We start from the raw sequence: 17810 nt of genomic DNA, 5'->3' as shown, positions 1-17810 counted from the left end.
CTTTGACTCTGGTCAACTACATTGACATGCTATCTGCTGGGGTAAACACCATGGGCCTCATTTATGAGGCTGTGCGTCACTTTTACGCCGCCGGTGCGTCACTTTTTGTGACGCACCAGTGGCGTAAAAAATGCGCCTTGTTGCGCCATATTTACAAAGTGATGCATCTAGGTAGATGCGTCACTTTGTAAACCCCTGCAAGACATTATACCTGCGCCAGGTATAATGTATGCAAGGGGGGCGTATTGACGCAAGGAAGGGTCGTAGAAGTAACGCAGTGAAATCTATGAGATTTCACTGCGTCACTTTTAGGATGGCCGTTGCGTCAAAATCTTGCGCCTGCCTCACAGCAGGCGTAAGACTGACGCAGGCCCTTTCACATGGGGCTTGCCCCTTGTGATAGGAAGCATTGCTGGAGTTGCGTCACTTTTGTGACACACTCCAGCAATGCGTCCCTTTTACGCTTACAGATATGTCAGAAATACTGACGTATCTGTAACTCATTATGTAAATTGATACTTGTATAGCGCACTACTCACCCAAAAGGGTCTCAAGGTGCTTGTACAAATACCGCTGTGGAACCCATCCTGGCTTTCCCTGTGAGGTGTGCACTCCTGGGCACCCCCAAGGTGGAGGCCAGACATCCTTAGCGTTGTGGGGGCCATTGTGGAGATTAAGCAAGCTATTGCCCAGAGTTGCACTCCATGATTGGAATAGGCACCGAGGCAAGAATTATCAGGTCCGTGGAATATTTTGAGCCCAAGACCCGCCGAGGCGGGGAATTGAACCCTGGTCCCGGGCTAGACATCTGCTTCAGGGTCTGCCGCTCTAACCATTGAGCCACACTTCTCCACTCTTCTCCATCATTGCGACATGATGTGTCATACATTAAATATGACGCATTAGGAATGTCGCAAGGAGTGCGCACTGAGCAGTGACGGATCGCTGCTTTCACGCAGCGATGCGTCATTTCTCATAAATGAGGTCCCATCTAGGTTTCCAAGCTCTTCTTCACAGATTCCTTGTGTAGTCTTTTGGAGGTTGCCTAATTGTATAGTACCTGCTGCAACTGTTGTTTATTGATATCTAAGGTATTGAGTAGAATGGCAAAAAGCCTATTGAGTCTGTATGAGGGACACGCTACATTCAGGACTTGGTGGTGCCCTATCAGCCTACACGAGTGTTGATATCTATGAAACGAGCCGTGTTTACAGTGCCTAGATTGCGTTTGGCTCACATGAAAAAACACTCCTTTGCCTACTTAAACCCGACGCTTTGAAATTCCCTTTCAGAATCTCTGAAAACTGTATGTCACTAATTGAGTTCCACAAGGGCCTGAAGACCCGACTCTCTAAATCTGATGCACCTAGACTACCCTCCTTTCTTGCTGTGTGCCGATAAATCCTCTGGGTAGCTGTGAGCATGACATAATCTTAAATAAAATAAATAAAGATTGAAAACTGAACATTTTAAAACATCCTGCAAATGTGGAGGAATTTGAAATTGGAGAATAAAAATTCTGAGCAGTGTAAGTGCATCAAACAAAATGTATTATGGACAATGAATGTCCTGGAAATTAGAAAATCTTCAATGTTCCCAGTAAAATGAGTACCTATTTGCAGTTTGTTTACAAATAAAATATATTATTTTATTGTTTGTGTATTTGTTTGAGGAGTGCTTGTTTCTGTATTTTTTGTGTATTTTTTGTGGTCCAAATCAGTGAAATTCTTAGGCGGTGTCTCAAGATTCCAGTAATGTCACATCTCTACAATATTTTAAAACAATAACATTCATATATAGAATTTTATCACGAAAAATTGAATAGATTTACTAAAGCACATTATAATATTTAATAAACAATATTTATAACAATTATATTGCTGAAATTATGTTAAAAACATCAATGGGCCAGATGTAAAACATATTTTACTGGCTGGTAAAATGCATTTAGCCATTCAATCAGGACCCCTTTCCCTTTGTGAATAGGGGTTGCAGCTTTTTTCAGAGCATGCGGTGCTGCCACAGATCACTGTCAAAAAATGAAAAGAAAACTTTTAATTATAATTTTTGAAAAGCATCCTGTTTCCCTTTAAGGGACAGATGAGGTATTTTTTTAAAACAGCTTTATTTATTTAAAAAGCAATAATCACACAAACAGAAGGGACAAGAGATTACTCCTTCCCTTGTTCTTCCAAGAAATCTTTATCACTCACTAAGCGACAAGGATTCCGGACATGGGGAGAAAGAGAGGCTGGTCCCTGACTTAATATGGGCCAGCTGTTCCCAAAAGGATGAATGGAAAGAAAAGGACAAATCATAGGAAAATAAGAGAGGAAACCTAATTGGGAAAAACCCAAGAGGTTGTAAATACTGCCTTCACCCATTATATAGTGCCATGCTTTATAATAGTGCTGCTGCAATACCCTGGCGTAGACCAACATACAGGGTGGAAAGCAAAAGAAAATCTTTTTTTTGTATAGAAAAAAGAGTCATCCAAGAACAGGGATCCCTGTTGCAGAAAATAAAAAAACTGTCTGAGTAGGTACCCCTCTAGTTTATTCTGGATCTCACTTGGCAGGGTTAAAAGAAATATGGGGTATATGAGCAAGGCAACGTCCCCATTAACCTATCAGCTGTTTAAACATGTTTCTGCCCTTGTTTGTCACCCGGTTGGGTCGATGGCATTCATCAGGATACAGATCCCTTAAAATGTCTTATTAGTACTTCCCTTCTAGTATTATCACTGTCTGGTAGGGAATCTTTTGGTGGTAGACACACATCATCTGTATTCCAAAGTTCCATCAATGATGCTCCAAATTCAGGGGTAGAGTGGGGACACCGCCCTGTAGTCACGCTTTCATCAGGGTGCGGGTGTCGCATAATCAGCCACTCTACTCCTTATTATTTAAAAAGCAGTCACAGACATAGTGGTCTGCTGACCCCAGTAGGCCATCATCCTTGTGAGTTCTGGCCATTCCATATGAGTGAACTGCCTCATGAATATTACTGAGTCAGGTCCCTTGCGACTCATTAGGCAATCATAAACAGTGTCTCAGACACTGTTGTACATCAGGTTTTACAACTAGCAGATTGTGAGTTGATAAAAGTCATGATTTGCAAGTCGCAAACACTGATGGTTGTATATCTGGCCTAATATCCTTTAAAACAGTATTACTTACCTCAAAAAACAATATCCTTGTCAACGATATTTGTGCATCATGATATTTGTGTGTCACATTATTTAATTTTTTTTATAGTTATGTCTGACGATATTTTAACCTTGATATTTTGTATGAACTTCACTTATAGCAAGCACAGCTTTAAATACCCATTCATTGAAAGAAAAAAAACTGACAGTAAATCCTGATTAGCCCTCACTCATTACTCTAACAGCTGAATCTGATGAAAAATTGGTGAAAAAATCGGGAATGAGCCCCAAGATTCCTGAGTCCCCGGAGTAATAGCAACCACAGTGAAAATTATCATAATTCAGCAAAAATTGAGTCTCACTACTAGCCAACTGGTACTCTAGGCATCCTAGAGTCATTTTCACTACATCAGAAAATGGGAAAAGTATTCAGTACAAACCCAAAGGGAACTTAAGCTTCTCACTGTCATAAAACTCACTGCAAGCATATGAGACGCGGAGGTCTAAATCATGATTAATCAAAGTCCACAAAAAGGAAAACATTCCAAGAACACTTGCACAAAAGTGAATTTCACTTGTATTTACCTTAACATTTTGCAAATGTTTACTATCAGAATGACAGCTTTTAAACCCCCTACTCAAATGTTTAGAAATGTTGTCTCATGATGGTGTTTATTTGCACGTTTACATTGTTCCATGCATTTAGTTTGGAGTTTCAATGAGCTACTGTTAGAGATTGGGTTCCTGGTTCACTGGTCAAGCAGTAATCAAAATACTAGTCAGGGTAAGGCACAAGCAATCTCCTAAATTAACCTGTGCTCACCTTCTGGTAGCTTGGCACAGAACAGTCAGGCTTTACTTAGAGGCCATGTGCAGAGTATTTGTGCAGTGCTTCAAAGAGTAAAACAGTCAAAACGGCACACAAAAAATTCCACACCATGTTAAAAATTTGTTTTAATAAATAAAATAAGACCAAAACGACAACAATCCAATAAGTAGAACTTTAGATATTGATTTTTAAAGCTTAAAGTGAAAAATAGCATCAAGAATATTGCAGGATATTTGGCCACGCCGGACCAGAGAAAGTCAAAGGTTCAGGCCGACCGTGATGGAGATGGGCTTGCTACAGGGACCCAGTTAGATCCCTTGACCAATAGTACCTTAATTTATGTTCTAGCTGAGAAGATGTGCCAGTTCCTATGAGTGGGAAAGCTCTGATGTGTTGGTTTATCCTTGTCGAAGTGGCCGCGGATGAGGGATGTGAGGAGCTTCCACCCAGAAAAGCATTACACAGTGTCAGTTCTGAAGGTGATGCGTCAGTCCTAGATGCAGGATGTGGCAGCTATGTGAGTCTTATGCTACGGGACTATTCCATGCAACAGCAGCAATGTATCGGTTCTGCTCGAAAATGTGCCACTCAGCCAAGTAGATACACCGGTTCTCCTCAGAGATGCATTGCTCAGCAGAGGTTGTATCAATTCTGCTGGAGAAACACCTTAGACTTACTTCCAGGTGTTAAGGACTGGGGTTGCACCACTTGGTAGGGCAGACTCACAAATTGCAGAGTCCAGGTACAGAAGCAGGTTGGCTGGTTCCTGAGATTTCAGATCAGGAGGCTTGCCAGTTAGCCCTTAGACTAATTCTGGGTTCGAGTGATGCAAGTCCAGCCCCCTCACCCAGGCTAGAGGGCAGCAGGTCAGCACAGCAAGGCAGGTTTACAGCAAAACAGCTGTCCAGCAGAGTGGCAGTCCTTTCAGCAGCACAACAGTCCTGCTTCCTGGCAGAGTCTTCAAAGGTCCAGATGTTTACTGAAGTGGTGGTTTCAGAGGTGAAGTACTTATAACAAGTTTGGACTTTGAAGTGCACAGAGGTCCTGCCCTGGCTCCAGACTCACAACAGGGGTTATGCAGCCCTTCTGTGTGAGCAGGACACAGCCAATTCAGGTGTAAGTGAGGCTGGGTCCAGCTCCTCCCTCCCATCCTACCAGGATGGTCCATGGAAGCCACACCTAAACTCCCATTGTGTGTGGCTGTCTAGGGGGAATACACAAAACCCTACCGTAATTCATGCCAGACATATGATTAGAGACTGGCTGCAGGACCAAAATGGCTCAAGTCAGAAAATGCCAACTTTCTGAAAGTTGCATTTCTTCAATTGAAATTTAAACTACGACTTTACCATAAATTAGGATTTCAAATTAGGATTCCAGAGACACCAGACATGGGGGTTTTATCTGTTCCTAACTGGAAAATGCACTTATAAAATGTAATAAGTTAATCCTAATATGTTCTATGGGAGAGATAGACCTTGCTATGGTGAAAAATAATTTTGAGAGTTTTTTATTACCAGGACATGCAAAATGTTACATGTTCTGCCTTTTAAATACATTGCACCTTGCCCTCTGGGTTGTCCAGGGCCTAGTTTAGGAGTGACATATGTATGTAAAGGGAAGGTTTAGTCCTGGTAAAAGGTTTATTGTCACAGGTTGAATTAGTAGTGTAAATTGCACACACAGGCTCTGCAGTGGCAGGTATGAGACATGGTTAAAGGGAAACTTACGTTGGTGGCCCAATCCGTGCTGCAGGCCCACTAGTAGTATTTCATTTAGAGATCCTGGGTACATGGGATACCACTTTACTAGAGACTTAAAAGTAAATTAAATATGCCAATTTGGGATAAATCAATATTACTATGTTAGGGGGAAAGAGCTCAAGCACTTTAGCACTGGTTAGCACTGGTAAAGTGAACAGAGTCCTGTTACCAGCAAAAACAAGGAAAAGATGGGAAGCAGGCAAAAACTTGGGGGGAAGACCATCCTAAGCCTGTCAGGTCTAACAGTTACTGTGACTTGACCATACCCAATATCTGACTTGTGAAGCACTGCTCCGACTGTGCTCTGGTTGGATCACATGCACCCGCAAGAGCTCTGTGTGCGCTTAATAATAATTTGTCAAGAGTTGGTGCTACGTAAAAGCTAGGCCTGGGCATAATTTTAATGAGGCTGGAATAAGGAGGATCGTTTCGGTAATTCTGTGGTAATTCGGCGTTGTATTTGATGCAGAATTACCATTAATAACGCAATTACTTCTGCTCACGTAATTAAGAGTCATTTGGGAGAAAATAATCAAAAGAGCACATTTAGCAATCGCAAGCACTTGATTTGTATTCTGATGTATTGTATTCTGATGCATGTTTTGCTAATTCTGAATTCAAAATACATCCACGCATTCATTTTTGACACAAAGATACATTTTACGCGAATAAAATAGCACTAGATGCCAGGAGTAAGTTGGGAGGGAAATTCTACACTGACAGCACTTTTAACTGTATTTCTTAACTTAAAATGCCTTCTCCCTGGCATTTTGGACACAAAGGAGGCAGTTTGTGACAAGAAAATAACACTAAACGCCAGGGGTTAATTGGGTGAAAATCCTACCCCAAGTGCACATTTAGAGAATGGGAGCAGCTGTCTGTGATGGCTAATCATGTTAAGTTGCATTTAGCACTATTTCCTAGCACAAATTGCATTCTTGTACCAATTTTGCGCGCGAAGGAGTATTTTCAAGTTAAGACTTAGCGCTAAATGCAGAATTACTCTTCTTGTGCAATTATGCATGATCTTGCAAATGTCTTAGGTATTGCAGCACTGCAGATTAGAGTAGAGTGACGCAGAGTGCAAAGTGCAGTGGCATACAGTAGAGTGGTGCAGAGCAGAGTAGGCTGCAGTGGTGTAGAGTGCAGGGGCAAGAGTCCAGTGGTGTAAAGTAGAGTGGTGTAGAGTGCAGTGGCAAAGAGGGGAGTGGTGCAGAGGAGAGTGGTGTTGAGGAGAGTGGCTTAGAGTGCAGCAGCATAGAGTAGAGAGGTGAAGAGTAGAGTAGAGTGCTGTACAGTAGAGTGGAATAGAGTGCAGCAGCATACAGTGGGGTGGAGTGGTGCAGCCTAGAGTTCAAAAGAATTGAGTACAGTAGTGTAGAGCACTTGTTCTTAACCTGTGGTCTGGGGACTCCTAGTGGTCCGCGAAGCCTACTCAAGGGGCCAGCAACTGCTTAGAAAATGTAAAAATAATATTGATTAATAAAGTGTATAGAAATAAAGAAGCAAAAACTAAAATTTAAAAATGTTCTGTAAATATGAAGGAATTTGGAATTGGAGGCTGGGAATTCAGTTAGTTTCATCAGATAGATGTGTGGAAGCAGTGCAAGTGCATCACACAAAATATTGTATGGACGATTAGTGTTGTTGAATTTAGAAAAGCTTTAAGTTTCCCATTAAAATGTTTACCTATTTACAGTTTTTTTATAACTAAAATATGTTATTGTTTGTGTACATGTTTGATGAGTACTTGTATCAGAAATGTTTTGTATTGTTTGTGGTTTAAATCATAGGAATGCTTAGGCCGGGCTCCCAAGATGTCAGTGATGTCACAGTTGGACGCCGGATTCTAATATGATTAACCGGGGTGTGGCGGGGGACCCTGATTCCAGTAATGATTAAGTAGGGGTCCACAGAAGGCAAAATGATAATACTACTGGTATAGAATGTAGCAGAATAGAGTGGCTTAGAGTGCATTAGCATGAACAGAGTGGTGCAGAGTATAGTTGAGTGTTGCACAAGGCAGTGGCGTCAAGTGCAGTGGCGTCAAGTGCAGTGGTGTAGAGTGCAGTGGTGTAGAGTGCAGTGGTGTAGAGTGCAGTGGCTTAGAGTACAGTGGCATAGAGTGGGATGCTTCAGAGTAGAGTGGTGTAGAGTGCAGTGCTGTAGAGTGCAATGGAGTAGAGTGTTGCTATTATAAATACTATTAGTAGTAGTAGTATATCACTAGTAGCTATGGTGTTAGTAATAGTAATAGTAGGAGTGGTAATAATGTTATTGGTAGTAGTCATATTAGTAGTTGTAGCAGTAATGGTCTTAGTGGTAGTAGTCACACTAGTATTGGTACCAGTAGTAAAGGTGATGGTAGTGATAGTCGTAGTCACACTAGTATTAGTAGCAGTAGTAAAGGTGATGGTAGTGATGCTCGTAGCAGTAATAGTAGTAGTAGGAATACTTAGTATCTGCATTAGTAATGATAGCAGGAGTAGAGCTGATGCCACAGGCTTACTCATCCTCAGTTCGAGTTCTAAGGGGTCCTGAGGAGAAGCCACTGTGATGGGTTGGGTCAATGTTTCACAGAGGCCCTGCACTGGCAAGGAAGGTATTTTGGAGAGAGAAAAACAACTGGGCAGAGATAACGAGATAACGTTGCAGTGTTCTTTATTTAGAAGGCATGCAGAATCACGGACACAATTTACAGTAAAATGATATGTGTTTTCTGTACCACAACAATGGATCTATCGGCTGTTATAGATCATCCGATTTGCTTACATTTTTGGGCAGATGGGTGGGAGGGAAAAGAAGCAAAGTGTAAGGCATGGCATTTTTATGTTTCTAGGTTTACTAGTTCTTAATAAATCTGGAAATGCGCCAAAAATCTATGGGTGGATGCATCAGAACGCCCAATCTCCACACATGAAACGTCTTCCCACCACAGAGTAAAGAAAGGCAGCGACTTGTGCTGCCTCGCATTAATCTAGACATACTATGCCCCGCTGAGCCACGTACGGTGGCTCTGCGTGGCATAGTGAACCTGATTTAAAGGATTGCGTCACTCATGTCCCTGATAAATCTAGCCCCGTTTTAAAGCATCGCCTCTCGCCACCACTTACCGTCTAAGGCAGAAACTCCTCGGCTGGAAGCTGTAGGCCTTGAGCTCTGAAATGAGAGAATCCCAACGAGTCCTAGAAGAGAAGGATGAGGCTGCTGATGTCTGTCCACAGCACAAAACCATCTCTAGGCAGAGTCACACCCTGAACCCTAACATGAGAAGATATATCAGCCTTGAGCGGACGCCTCTGCTCCTGATACAAATCAGGCCCCCCAGAGAGAGGCCATTAACTCTCACCCTTCCGGCCTGGGCAGCTTTCAGACACAACTCTTGGTCTGCCTTCTTCAGATTAAATTTCTCTTCAAACAAAACTCTCTCTTCCACAGTTTGGGTGAATTTGCTCAGCGTGCCACGTTAAAGCGGCTTTATCAGCCAAAGAGATTGTAGGAGATCGGACGCCAAGATTACCCCACATTTAGATCATCTGGTGATGTTTCCACTTATAGTAAAGTCAGAGTTGCAGAAACTGACGTTGAAGCATCAGCCAATCATCCTTCCTGAGCGGATGCACTGACAGCAACATGATTCATAAAATGAGCAGCACTGACCTTGGCAATGACACACGTCCTTATTCCCGGGTGTGCTGTTAAATACTTATATTTATTGTTACTATCACTGTGTATGTGTGTATTTACGTGATTATATGTTAATTGTTTTTCTACACAGCACCAACTCTCGATAAATTGTTATCACTAGTATTGCTATTATAATTACTATTAGTAGTGGTAATAGCTATGGTATCAGTAGTAATAGTAGTAGTGGTAATAATGTTAGTGCTAGTAGTCGTATTAGGAGTAGTAGCAATAATAATGGTGTTAGTGATACTACTGATAGCACTAATGGTAGTAGTAGCAGTAATGGTAGTAGTAGCAGTAGTAGTCATGGTGTCAATGGAAGTAGTAGAACTAGAAGCAGCAGTAATGGTGTTAGCACAAGTAGTTGTAGCTGTAATAGTAATTGTCTTAGTGGTAGTAGTCACACTAGTAGTGGCAACTGTAGTAGAGATGGTGGTAGTGATACTCATAGCAGTATTAATAGTAGTAGGAAAAGCAGTAATGGCATTAGTGGTTGTAGTAGTAATTGTGTTAGCGCTAGCAGTTGTAGCAGTAATGTCTTAGTGGTAGTAGTCACACTATTAAGGGTGGCAGTAGTAAAGGTGGTAATAGTGATACTCATAGCAGTAATAGTAGTAGTAGGAATAGGGGTAATGGTGTTAGTGGCAGTAGCAGTAGTTATGGTAACAGAAGTAGAGATGGTGTTAGTGGTACTCGTAGCAGTAATGGTGTTAGTGTAGAAGTCAAACTAGTAGTGGTAGCAGTAGAGATTGTGTTAGGGGTACTAGTGGCAGTAAGAGTACGAGTAGCAGTAATGGTGTTAGTGGTTGTAGTGGTATTATCATTGCATTCCTATCAACGCCTTCATCTACCATAGTGTCATTAGACCATTGGTTAAACATTATTGGGCACACACAGAGCTCTTCCAAGTGCATGTGATCCAACAGGTGTACAATCAGAGCAGTGGCTGGACAAGTCAGGTATTGTGTATGGTCAAGTCACAGTATCTCATTGATTTGAAACTCCATACTGGAAAGCAATTGACTATGTACAAAGTGCAAACAAACACTATTATGATGCATTACTTTTAAACATTTGATTAGGGGGTTTAAATGCTGTCATTCTGATGGGCAACTTTTGCAAAACGAATGGTCAATACAAATGCAATTGAATGAAATTCACTTTTTGCATGTGCTCTCAGAGTTTTTTTCCTTTTTGTGGACCTCGATTACTTGTGATTTAGACATCTGGGGGCACATTTATAAGAAAGTCACGCTGCGTGACAGGAAAAGAGCAGGAATGTTTCATATTTAAAGGAATGCGGCGCATCCTTGCCTTTAGCCCTGCCCTGGCGCCTTTTTCACAGTCTTGCAACAATCAAGGCACAGACACCCTGGCACCAAGGGTGTCTGCATTGCATGCAGGATTGTTTTTATGCAGAAAGACGCACCTTCTAACACAAAAATAGTCCTGAGAGGCATATTCTCCTTTCTATACGTGCCACAGAGTGCAGCAAACATAGAAAGAGGAAGTAACGAGGAGAAATAAAGATATTTCTCCTCATTATGCTTTCCCTGATACGGCATAGCTTTTTTGCAAATTGCTGCCATGTAGTTCCTATAAAAAGTATGCAGGATCTGTGCATTTAGACAACATACATTGTAGGATTGGTGTCAGACGAACTCTGATCACCCCCACCGGGTATGCTGGCCCTTTTGTACCAACTAGTGCCACTAGAGTCTCCTCTAACCAAGGAGATCAACCATTGAACATGACAACCCTGATCCATTACGACTGTGGAATCAATATACTACCTTTTGTTCAGTTACTCATGCTTACTTAGTATGTCTCAGAGATATACAACAAATAAAACAGGCTGGGAGTTTTCAATGAGAATTCATTGAACAGTTGTTATTCTGGTGTAAAATAGATGTGCTCCAACAACCGTTAGACAGTATAAGATATAAATGATTAGCAGTATTATAAAGGTAATAGAATGGTATAGTTCTACCATCTTACTAAATTTATTAATACAGTCAAGTATATAAAACACATGATAAAAGATGCGTACTTCTAAGATGCCTCCCTAACTAGATGTACCTAAGTGTACCTTGCATGGGTGTAGGTGTTTAGTCAAGAATCCCTCTATTATTTAGTCAACCCCATTACCTGAAGTATGAGACTGTGGGACCCCATCCTGGTCTCGAGCTGATCCCCCTGCAAGGAATGTTAGACCACTGCAAGCTGGAGTGTCTGCATGCAGGAACCTCAGCATCTCTGGTCAGTGTGTCGGTTGAGAAGTCTCGGTCTCCTCAGTCTATCAATCAATCAATCAATCAATCAATCAAAGCATTTATATAGCGCACTACTCACCCGGAGGGTCTCAAGGCGCTTGGGGCGGGGAGGGGGGGGTCCGCTACTGCTCGAACAGCCAGGTCTTGAGCTGCTTCCTGAAGGCGAGGTGTTCTTGGGTCAGGCGGAGGTGGGTCGGGAGGAAGTTCCAGGTCTTGGCGGCCAGGTAGGAGAAGGACCTTCCTCCTTGGTGGCTCTTCGGATGCGGGGGACGGCGGCGAGGGCATGGTTGGTCGATCGAAGCTGGCGTGTGGGGGTGTAGAAGTTGAGGCGGCTGTTGAGGTACCTTGGGCCTTGGTTGTGTAGGGTTTTGTGTGCGTGGTGAGGAGACGGAAGGTGATTCTCTTGTTGACCGGGAGCTGGGCAGGTCTCTCAGGTGTCCGGAAATGTGGCTGTGTCGGGGGATGTCGAGGATGAGTCTTGCTGAGGCGATCTGGATCCGCTGGAGTCTCCTCTGGAGTTTGGCGGTGGTTCCGGCGTAGAGGGAGTTGCCGTAGTCCAGGCGGCTGGTGACGAGGGCCTGGGTGACCGTCTTCCTGGTCTCGGTGGGGATCCATCGGAAGATCTTACGTAGCATGCACAGGATGTTGAAGCACGACGAGGAGACGGCGTTGACTTGTCTGGTCATGGAGAGGGAGGAGTCCAGGATGAAGCCCAGGTTGCGTGCGTGGTCTGCGGGTTTGGGTGCGCTGCCCAGGGCGGTGGGCCACCAGGAGTCATCCCAGGCGGAGGGTGAAGAGCCCAGGATGAGGACTTCCGTCTTGTCTGAGTTCAGTTTCAGGCGGCTGTTCATCATCCACTCGGCTACATCTGTCATCCCTTCGTGTAGGTTGGCTCTGGCGGTGGCGGGGTCGTTGGTGAGGGAGAGGATCAGCTGGGTGTCGTCGGCGTAAGAGATGATGTTGAGGTTGTGTTGGCGTGCGATGGCCGCGAGGGGGCTCATGTAGACGTTGAAGAGGGTAGGGCTGAGTGAGGAGCCTTGAGGGACGCCGCAGATGACTTCGGTGGCTTCTGATCTGAACGGGGGAGGCGGACTCTTTGTGTCCTTCCGGGGAGGAAGGAGATGATCCATTCTAGTGCCTTCTCTTGGATTCCGACGTTGCTGAGGCGCTGCACTAGGGTGCGGTGGCAGACAGTGTCGAATGTCTATCTTAGCAAGACTGATGTAGATATACCCATTGGTCTCCCCAGGAATCCTACATTGCTGTATCATTGTGTCAGCCTAAGGATGACATTGGGCATGAACTTTATAGATAGATATTTACACAGGAGATGGCAGTCCTTCTGTGCTCCCAAGAATCCTCATGCATAATGTATGAGATTTCGATCTAGGGAAAATCAATTTTCTGAATGCAGTGTACTATCTAGGCAAAAGGTCAGTCCCGGTAAACCGTGACAAGTTTAATGTAGGGAGAGAATATTGGTGAAGGGTAAGAGTTAACCGAGGCCTATATTATGGTACCTATATGAAATATAATATTGCCAGGTCTACCACTTTTGATAAATCTAGGAAGGAGTCAAAATATATGGGAGTTGCCTTGGAACACCCACGCAACCTCCATGGAATGCCATCCCAGGTCAGAGTAAAGCCCACAGCGATTTGCCCTGTGTTGTGTCAGTCTGGATTTATGAAGCCACTCAGGGTCATGCAAAGTGGGCGTGCTTGGCTTCATCCTCATCGCATTCTGGGCTAGTGCCGTGCATTCACAATGTTGTGTGGTGCAAGAGCAACAAAACTGCAGTCATAAATATGTCCCTCGGCTCTCATGTGCTTGTAGTGAGCTGTTGGGCTCCAGGAATATTCAACCACCCTCCATTTTGTACTCAAGCTTTTGCCCTTTTGTGGATGTTGGGGAAATGAGTCTGGAGAACAAGTTGGCTAGGAGTGAGACTCAATATATGCAGACTTTTGGAAATTTTCAGTTTGGTTGCTATTACTCAATGGACTCTGAGAAATGTGGGCCTGACTCCAGATTGTTTCATCAATTTGTCATCACATTTGGCTTTGGTAATGGGTGAGGGATGCTTGGTGTTTCCTGTAAGGTTTTTTTCCCTTCAAATTATGGGTATTTTCAGCGTGCGTGCTATATGTCTGAGCAATGTGAGTAAATTGAAATTGCCCTCACACTTTTTTCAAATTGTATATTTAACTGAGGATACTAATAGTCTGCAACATAGGGACTTAGTCCTGTCTCAAGATTTTAACTCAAATACTGCACATCTTCTGCTATGGGTAATGTGCTATCAGCAGTTTAGGCAAGACATGACAACCATCTTTAACTATATATTTCCTAGACAGTTCTGGATGAGCATGGGCTAATTAGAAATGAAAGGCCTACTTTCAGATATAACATTACAGGTACCTTGTCAAGCTAAACACATTTTTGAAACATTCTGTGATATATCTACATTGCATTTAATCTTTTGCATTGGTAAGGTCCAATAGAGGCAGAGATTTGGATTTCTTATTCAGTTTAGCCTGTGGTTTCTTCCCTGACCTGAGAGAAGTTTGAAAAACTGAAGAGGGTCCCAAAAAAGAAGATGCAAAAAAGTGGCCACTACCAACAATGCCTTTAATACTAATAATGTGCCACTTGTGACCAGATTTTGTCTGTTCTTAAAGAGACTATACATCAAAAATAAATGAATATCTTCCTGGTAATATTTGGAGTCAAGAGCCAGGGAGTCCAAAGAAATATTATCTGGGACCGAACAAATAGTTAAACCTGTGGGAGAAGAAGGGCACCCTGCTTCTGATGAAGATGCAAGTAGTGGTCAGGAAAAGGATAAAAGTTCTGCTGCACCACCTTTACCTTCTCTTTTAAGACCCCTGCATCTCCAAGCACCCTTTCGGAAGACGGCTCTTGAACATGTGATTGCTTGGCGCAGTTTTCCTTTAACCTTGTGCCTTCCTTCGTCCTGTTTTTGCTGACATCGTTTTTGCTGGCCTTAGGACTCTTTGCACTTTACTGCTGCTAACCAGTCCTGAAGTGCTTTTACTCTCCCCTTTACACATGGTTACATTTAGTTACACCCAATTGGTATATTTAATGTACTTGTAGCTCCCTAGTAAAGTGCTACTACATATACTTGGAGCCTGTAAATGAAATGCTACTAGTGGCCAACAGCACTGATTATGGCACCTACTTAAGTAGCCTTTTAAGTATGTCTCAGACCTGCCATTGCAGCCTGTATGTTCAGTTTGAATCTGCCATTTTGGTCCGGAAAAATAAAATAAAGCTTTTGCCAAGCCAAAACATTCCTTTTTACATATAAATCACCCCATATTCATCCATAAACAGCCTAGAGGGCAGAGTGCAGTGTATTTAAAAAGTTGGCTATGTACTTATTAGGTTTACATGCCCTGGTGGTGAAAAAACCCTTAAGTTTGTTTGTAGTAAAAAAACTCCGAAATTAGTTTTCACTACTGCAAGGCCTGCCTCTCCCATAGTATGACATTGGGTTACCATACTAAATTTAATACATGTTAACTTTCAATTGGGAGCAAGTATGCACGCAGTGTTTGGTGTCTTAAAGAATTGTAATTTGAATCCCTCTTTAATGGTAAAGTCAGATTTTAAGTCACAGTTTTGAAAATGGCACTTTTGGAAAGTTTGCATTTTCTTCTTTGAAGCATTTGATCCCTGCAGCCTGTATCCTGGCTCACATGACTAGGTTAAGATGGCAGTTGACCTTTGTGTATTGCTCCAAGACAGTGAGACAATGGGAGAACATGTGTTGGCAGGAAGGGCCATCTCTGATTTGATAGGGGGAAAGAGCTGTCGCCTTCCATGCTTCCTCATCACAAATACTCTGCTTGAGCATACTCACAAAAGTACCCCCAGACAAGCTGGTGCATGGAGGCAGGACGTCCCAAGCACCTCTGGGAACAGGGATGCAGGAAATTCCAAGCACCTCATGGGGTAGAAACGTCCAGAACCTTCTCCTACTTCAAAGCTGTCATCAAATATAAATATTGGAACCTCACAGCCAACTCTTTATTACAACTCTAGACCTGCGGAAGACTTAGAATAACTGTTGTGTTGATCTGCAAGAAGCAGTGCTCCTCAATTTCCTTGCTGACCTGATGCCTGAGTGAAAAGGACTGGGCAGGTGATCTCGTGGAGGCTCTGGGGCTGGCCGACCAGGACTCCGGCTGGTCTCATGTGGCTCGGTGCTCAGCAGGGGCCAGAGGGCGGTGGCTCGGCGCTCCATCCTGGGCAGCTAGAGTGGCTTGGGCAAAGGCAGGACAAGCGCGGGAGGCAACGTTGAGAGTTTGCCAGTGTTGTGTGCAGGACAGGAGTCTCCTGAGCCTGTGGACCGGGAGGTCTACTAGGTACATGTCGCAAGAGGCAGGTCAGTCACACTTAGGTGGGAGAATTGATGTGGGAAGAAGTGCTGGGGAAATCTGGAAGGGGAAGGTTGTGATGCTAACAAAGCCACGATACACCGTGTTCTCCAAATGAGGCATAAAGCAGCTCACTGAGTATAAAAGCTAGCGGTGACCCAAGTGTGGCAGAGCTAGGGGAGAAAATCTCTCTGCTTGGCAGATATAGTTTGAGAAGGTTTGAGGCAAGAAATTGTACAACGAGTACTCTGAATAGAACCCATAAAAACACTTGTGGGTCAGATCCCGCCCCTTCTTTGAAAGCTAATGAGGGAGAGTTGGTGACACGAAAAAAGAGAAGGTCGAGAGGGCTAAAAAGGGAGCTACAGACATTGAACTTAAAAATGACCCCCTCAGTAAGGACTTTCTTTAAAGTGGTACTAAAGACTTTACAGCTAAAAATCCCAACTTTGGTTTATCTGGGGGAAAAGCTTGAAGGAGAACAAGATATTGTGAGTCCAAACAGATTTCAGGTGTTGGGAAATTCTTTGGAGTCTAAGGTAATACCCTGCCCAGCCCCCCAGGAAGACAACAAATATTCCGGGACGGCTCAGGGGTGTCCTTCCCTTGCGGCAGTATGGATCCTTATGTCTCCCACCCAGAAATAACAGTTAGCGAAGGCCCACTGGAATCTCAGGAGTGTGGAGAGGGAGGGTGCACGAATAATGTATGCCAAATGCAGACGCAACACAAGCTCCAACTACAGCCACAACTTCAGTCAGTTTTGGATCTTATTCAGTTGTTAACCACTGAGGTTAGGAATAGATTTGAAATTTCCGAAACTAATCAAAAAGAGATTAGAGTCTCCTGTGATAGTTTGGAAAAAAGCTAGATGACATCGCAGTTAGGATATCGCAGCTGGAGAGCTCAGTAAGAGACTTAACATTGTAGTCCAAGGCCAACTCGAAGGAGATCACTGTCCTAAAAGGGAATGAGATTCTACTGAAGGAAAAGATGAAATCATTAGAGAACAACCAGAGAAGAAATAACCTTTGCATTTTAAAAATCCCAGAAGGTACAGAGGGAGAGAATATTAAAGCCTTTATGGCACGATTGATTAAACTGGGACGGCATATGAATGATCCGAAGAAGACCTGGTTAAAGACATGCAGGGGGTCCATAGAGACCCTTTCAAGGAAAATTCAAATACACCAAAACCCAGGAGAATCCTGGTTAATTTTCTTACCTACAAAGTTAAGGAAGAAATACTTACAAGACCCTTAAGACAGAAAAATCTATCAGTAGATGGAATCAGCTTTGATATTAGATCTGATGTCTCTCAAATTACAGCTAACAAGCAATGGGAGTTCCGTAACCTGATTGAACCTTTTAGAAAATGGGGTGCGAGGGCACAATTAGGATTTCCTGCTTGTTTGAGGGTGAGGCATAACAATAAAATGCAGACCTTTCGCAGGGTAGGTGAAGCCGAAGAATTCCTTAGATCTTTGTCAGGTACTCGTGTGAAGTAGGAAAGTTGAGATTGTTACTCTCTGTATGGTCTTGTTTGAGTACTTACCTGCAGAGTCTCTATCCCCCTATTTGTATGTTTGTTGTTTTTTTCTTTATTGCTCTTGTTTGCTTTTTTTTTTTTTACGTATTCTGCACTTAGTCCTGAATAGAGAATCACTTGTTCCACTGGGGAGTATATATTTTTCAGAATAGGTC

The 17810-nt window shown here is 43.2% G+C and overlaps 1 protein-coding gene across 1 annotated transcript in view; it reads right to left on the bottom strand.

Annotated features, from left to right (window-relative positions):
* Positions 1-9084, bottom strand: part of LOC147668842 (proto-oncogene Mas-like) — a 40744-nt gene extending 31660 nt beyond the window's left edge. Inside the window, exon 1 of the mRNA XM_086948409.1 lies at positions 8854-9084. The gene's annotated coding sequence lies outside the window, so the exon portion shown is untranslated. The remainder of the gene's footprint in view (positions 1-8853) is intronic.
* Between the last annotated feature and the right edge of the window lie 8726 nt (positions 9085-17810).

This window comes from Lissotriton vulgaris, unplaced genomic scaffold (genome assembly GCF_964263255.1).
Source record: "Lissotriton vulgaris unplaced genomic scaffold, aLisVul1.2 SCAFFOLD_2302, whole genome shotgun sequence".
NCBI classification, from domain to species: Eukaryota; Metazoa; Chordata; class Amphibia; order Caudata; family Salamandridae; genus Lissotriton; species Lissotriton vulgaris.
The sequence above is the reverse complement of the archived record's forward strand: the minus strand, read 5'-3'. Positions and strand labels throughout refer to the sequence as shown.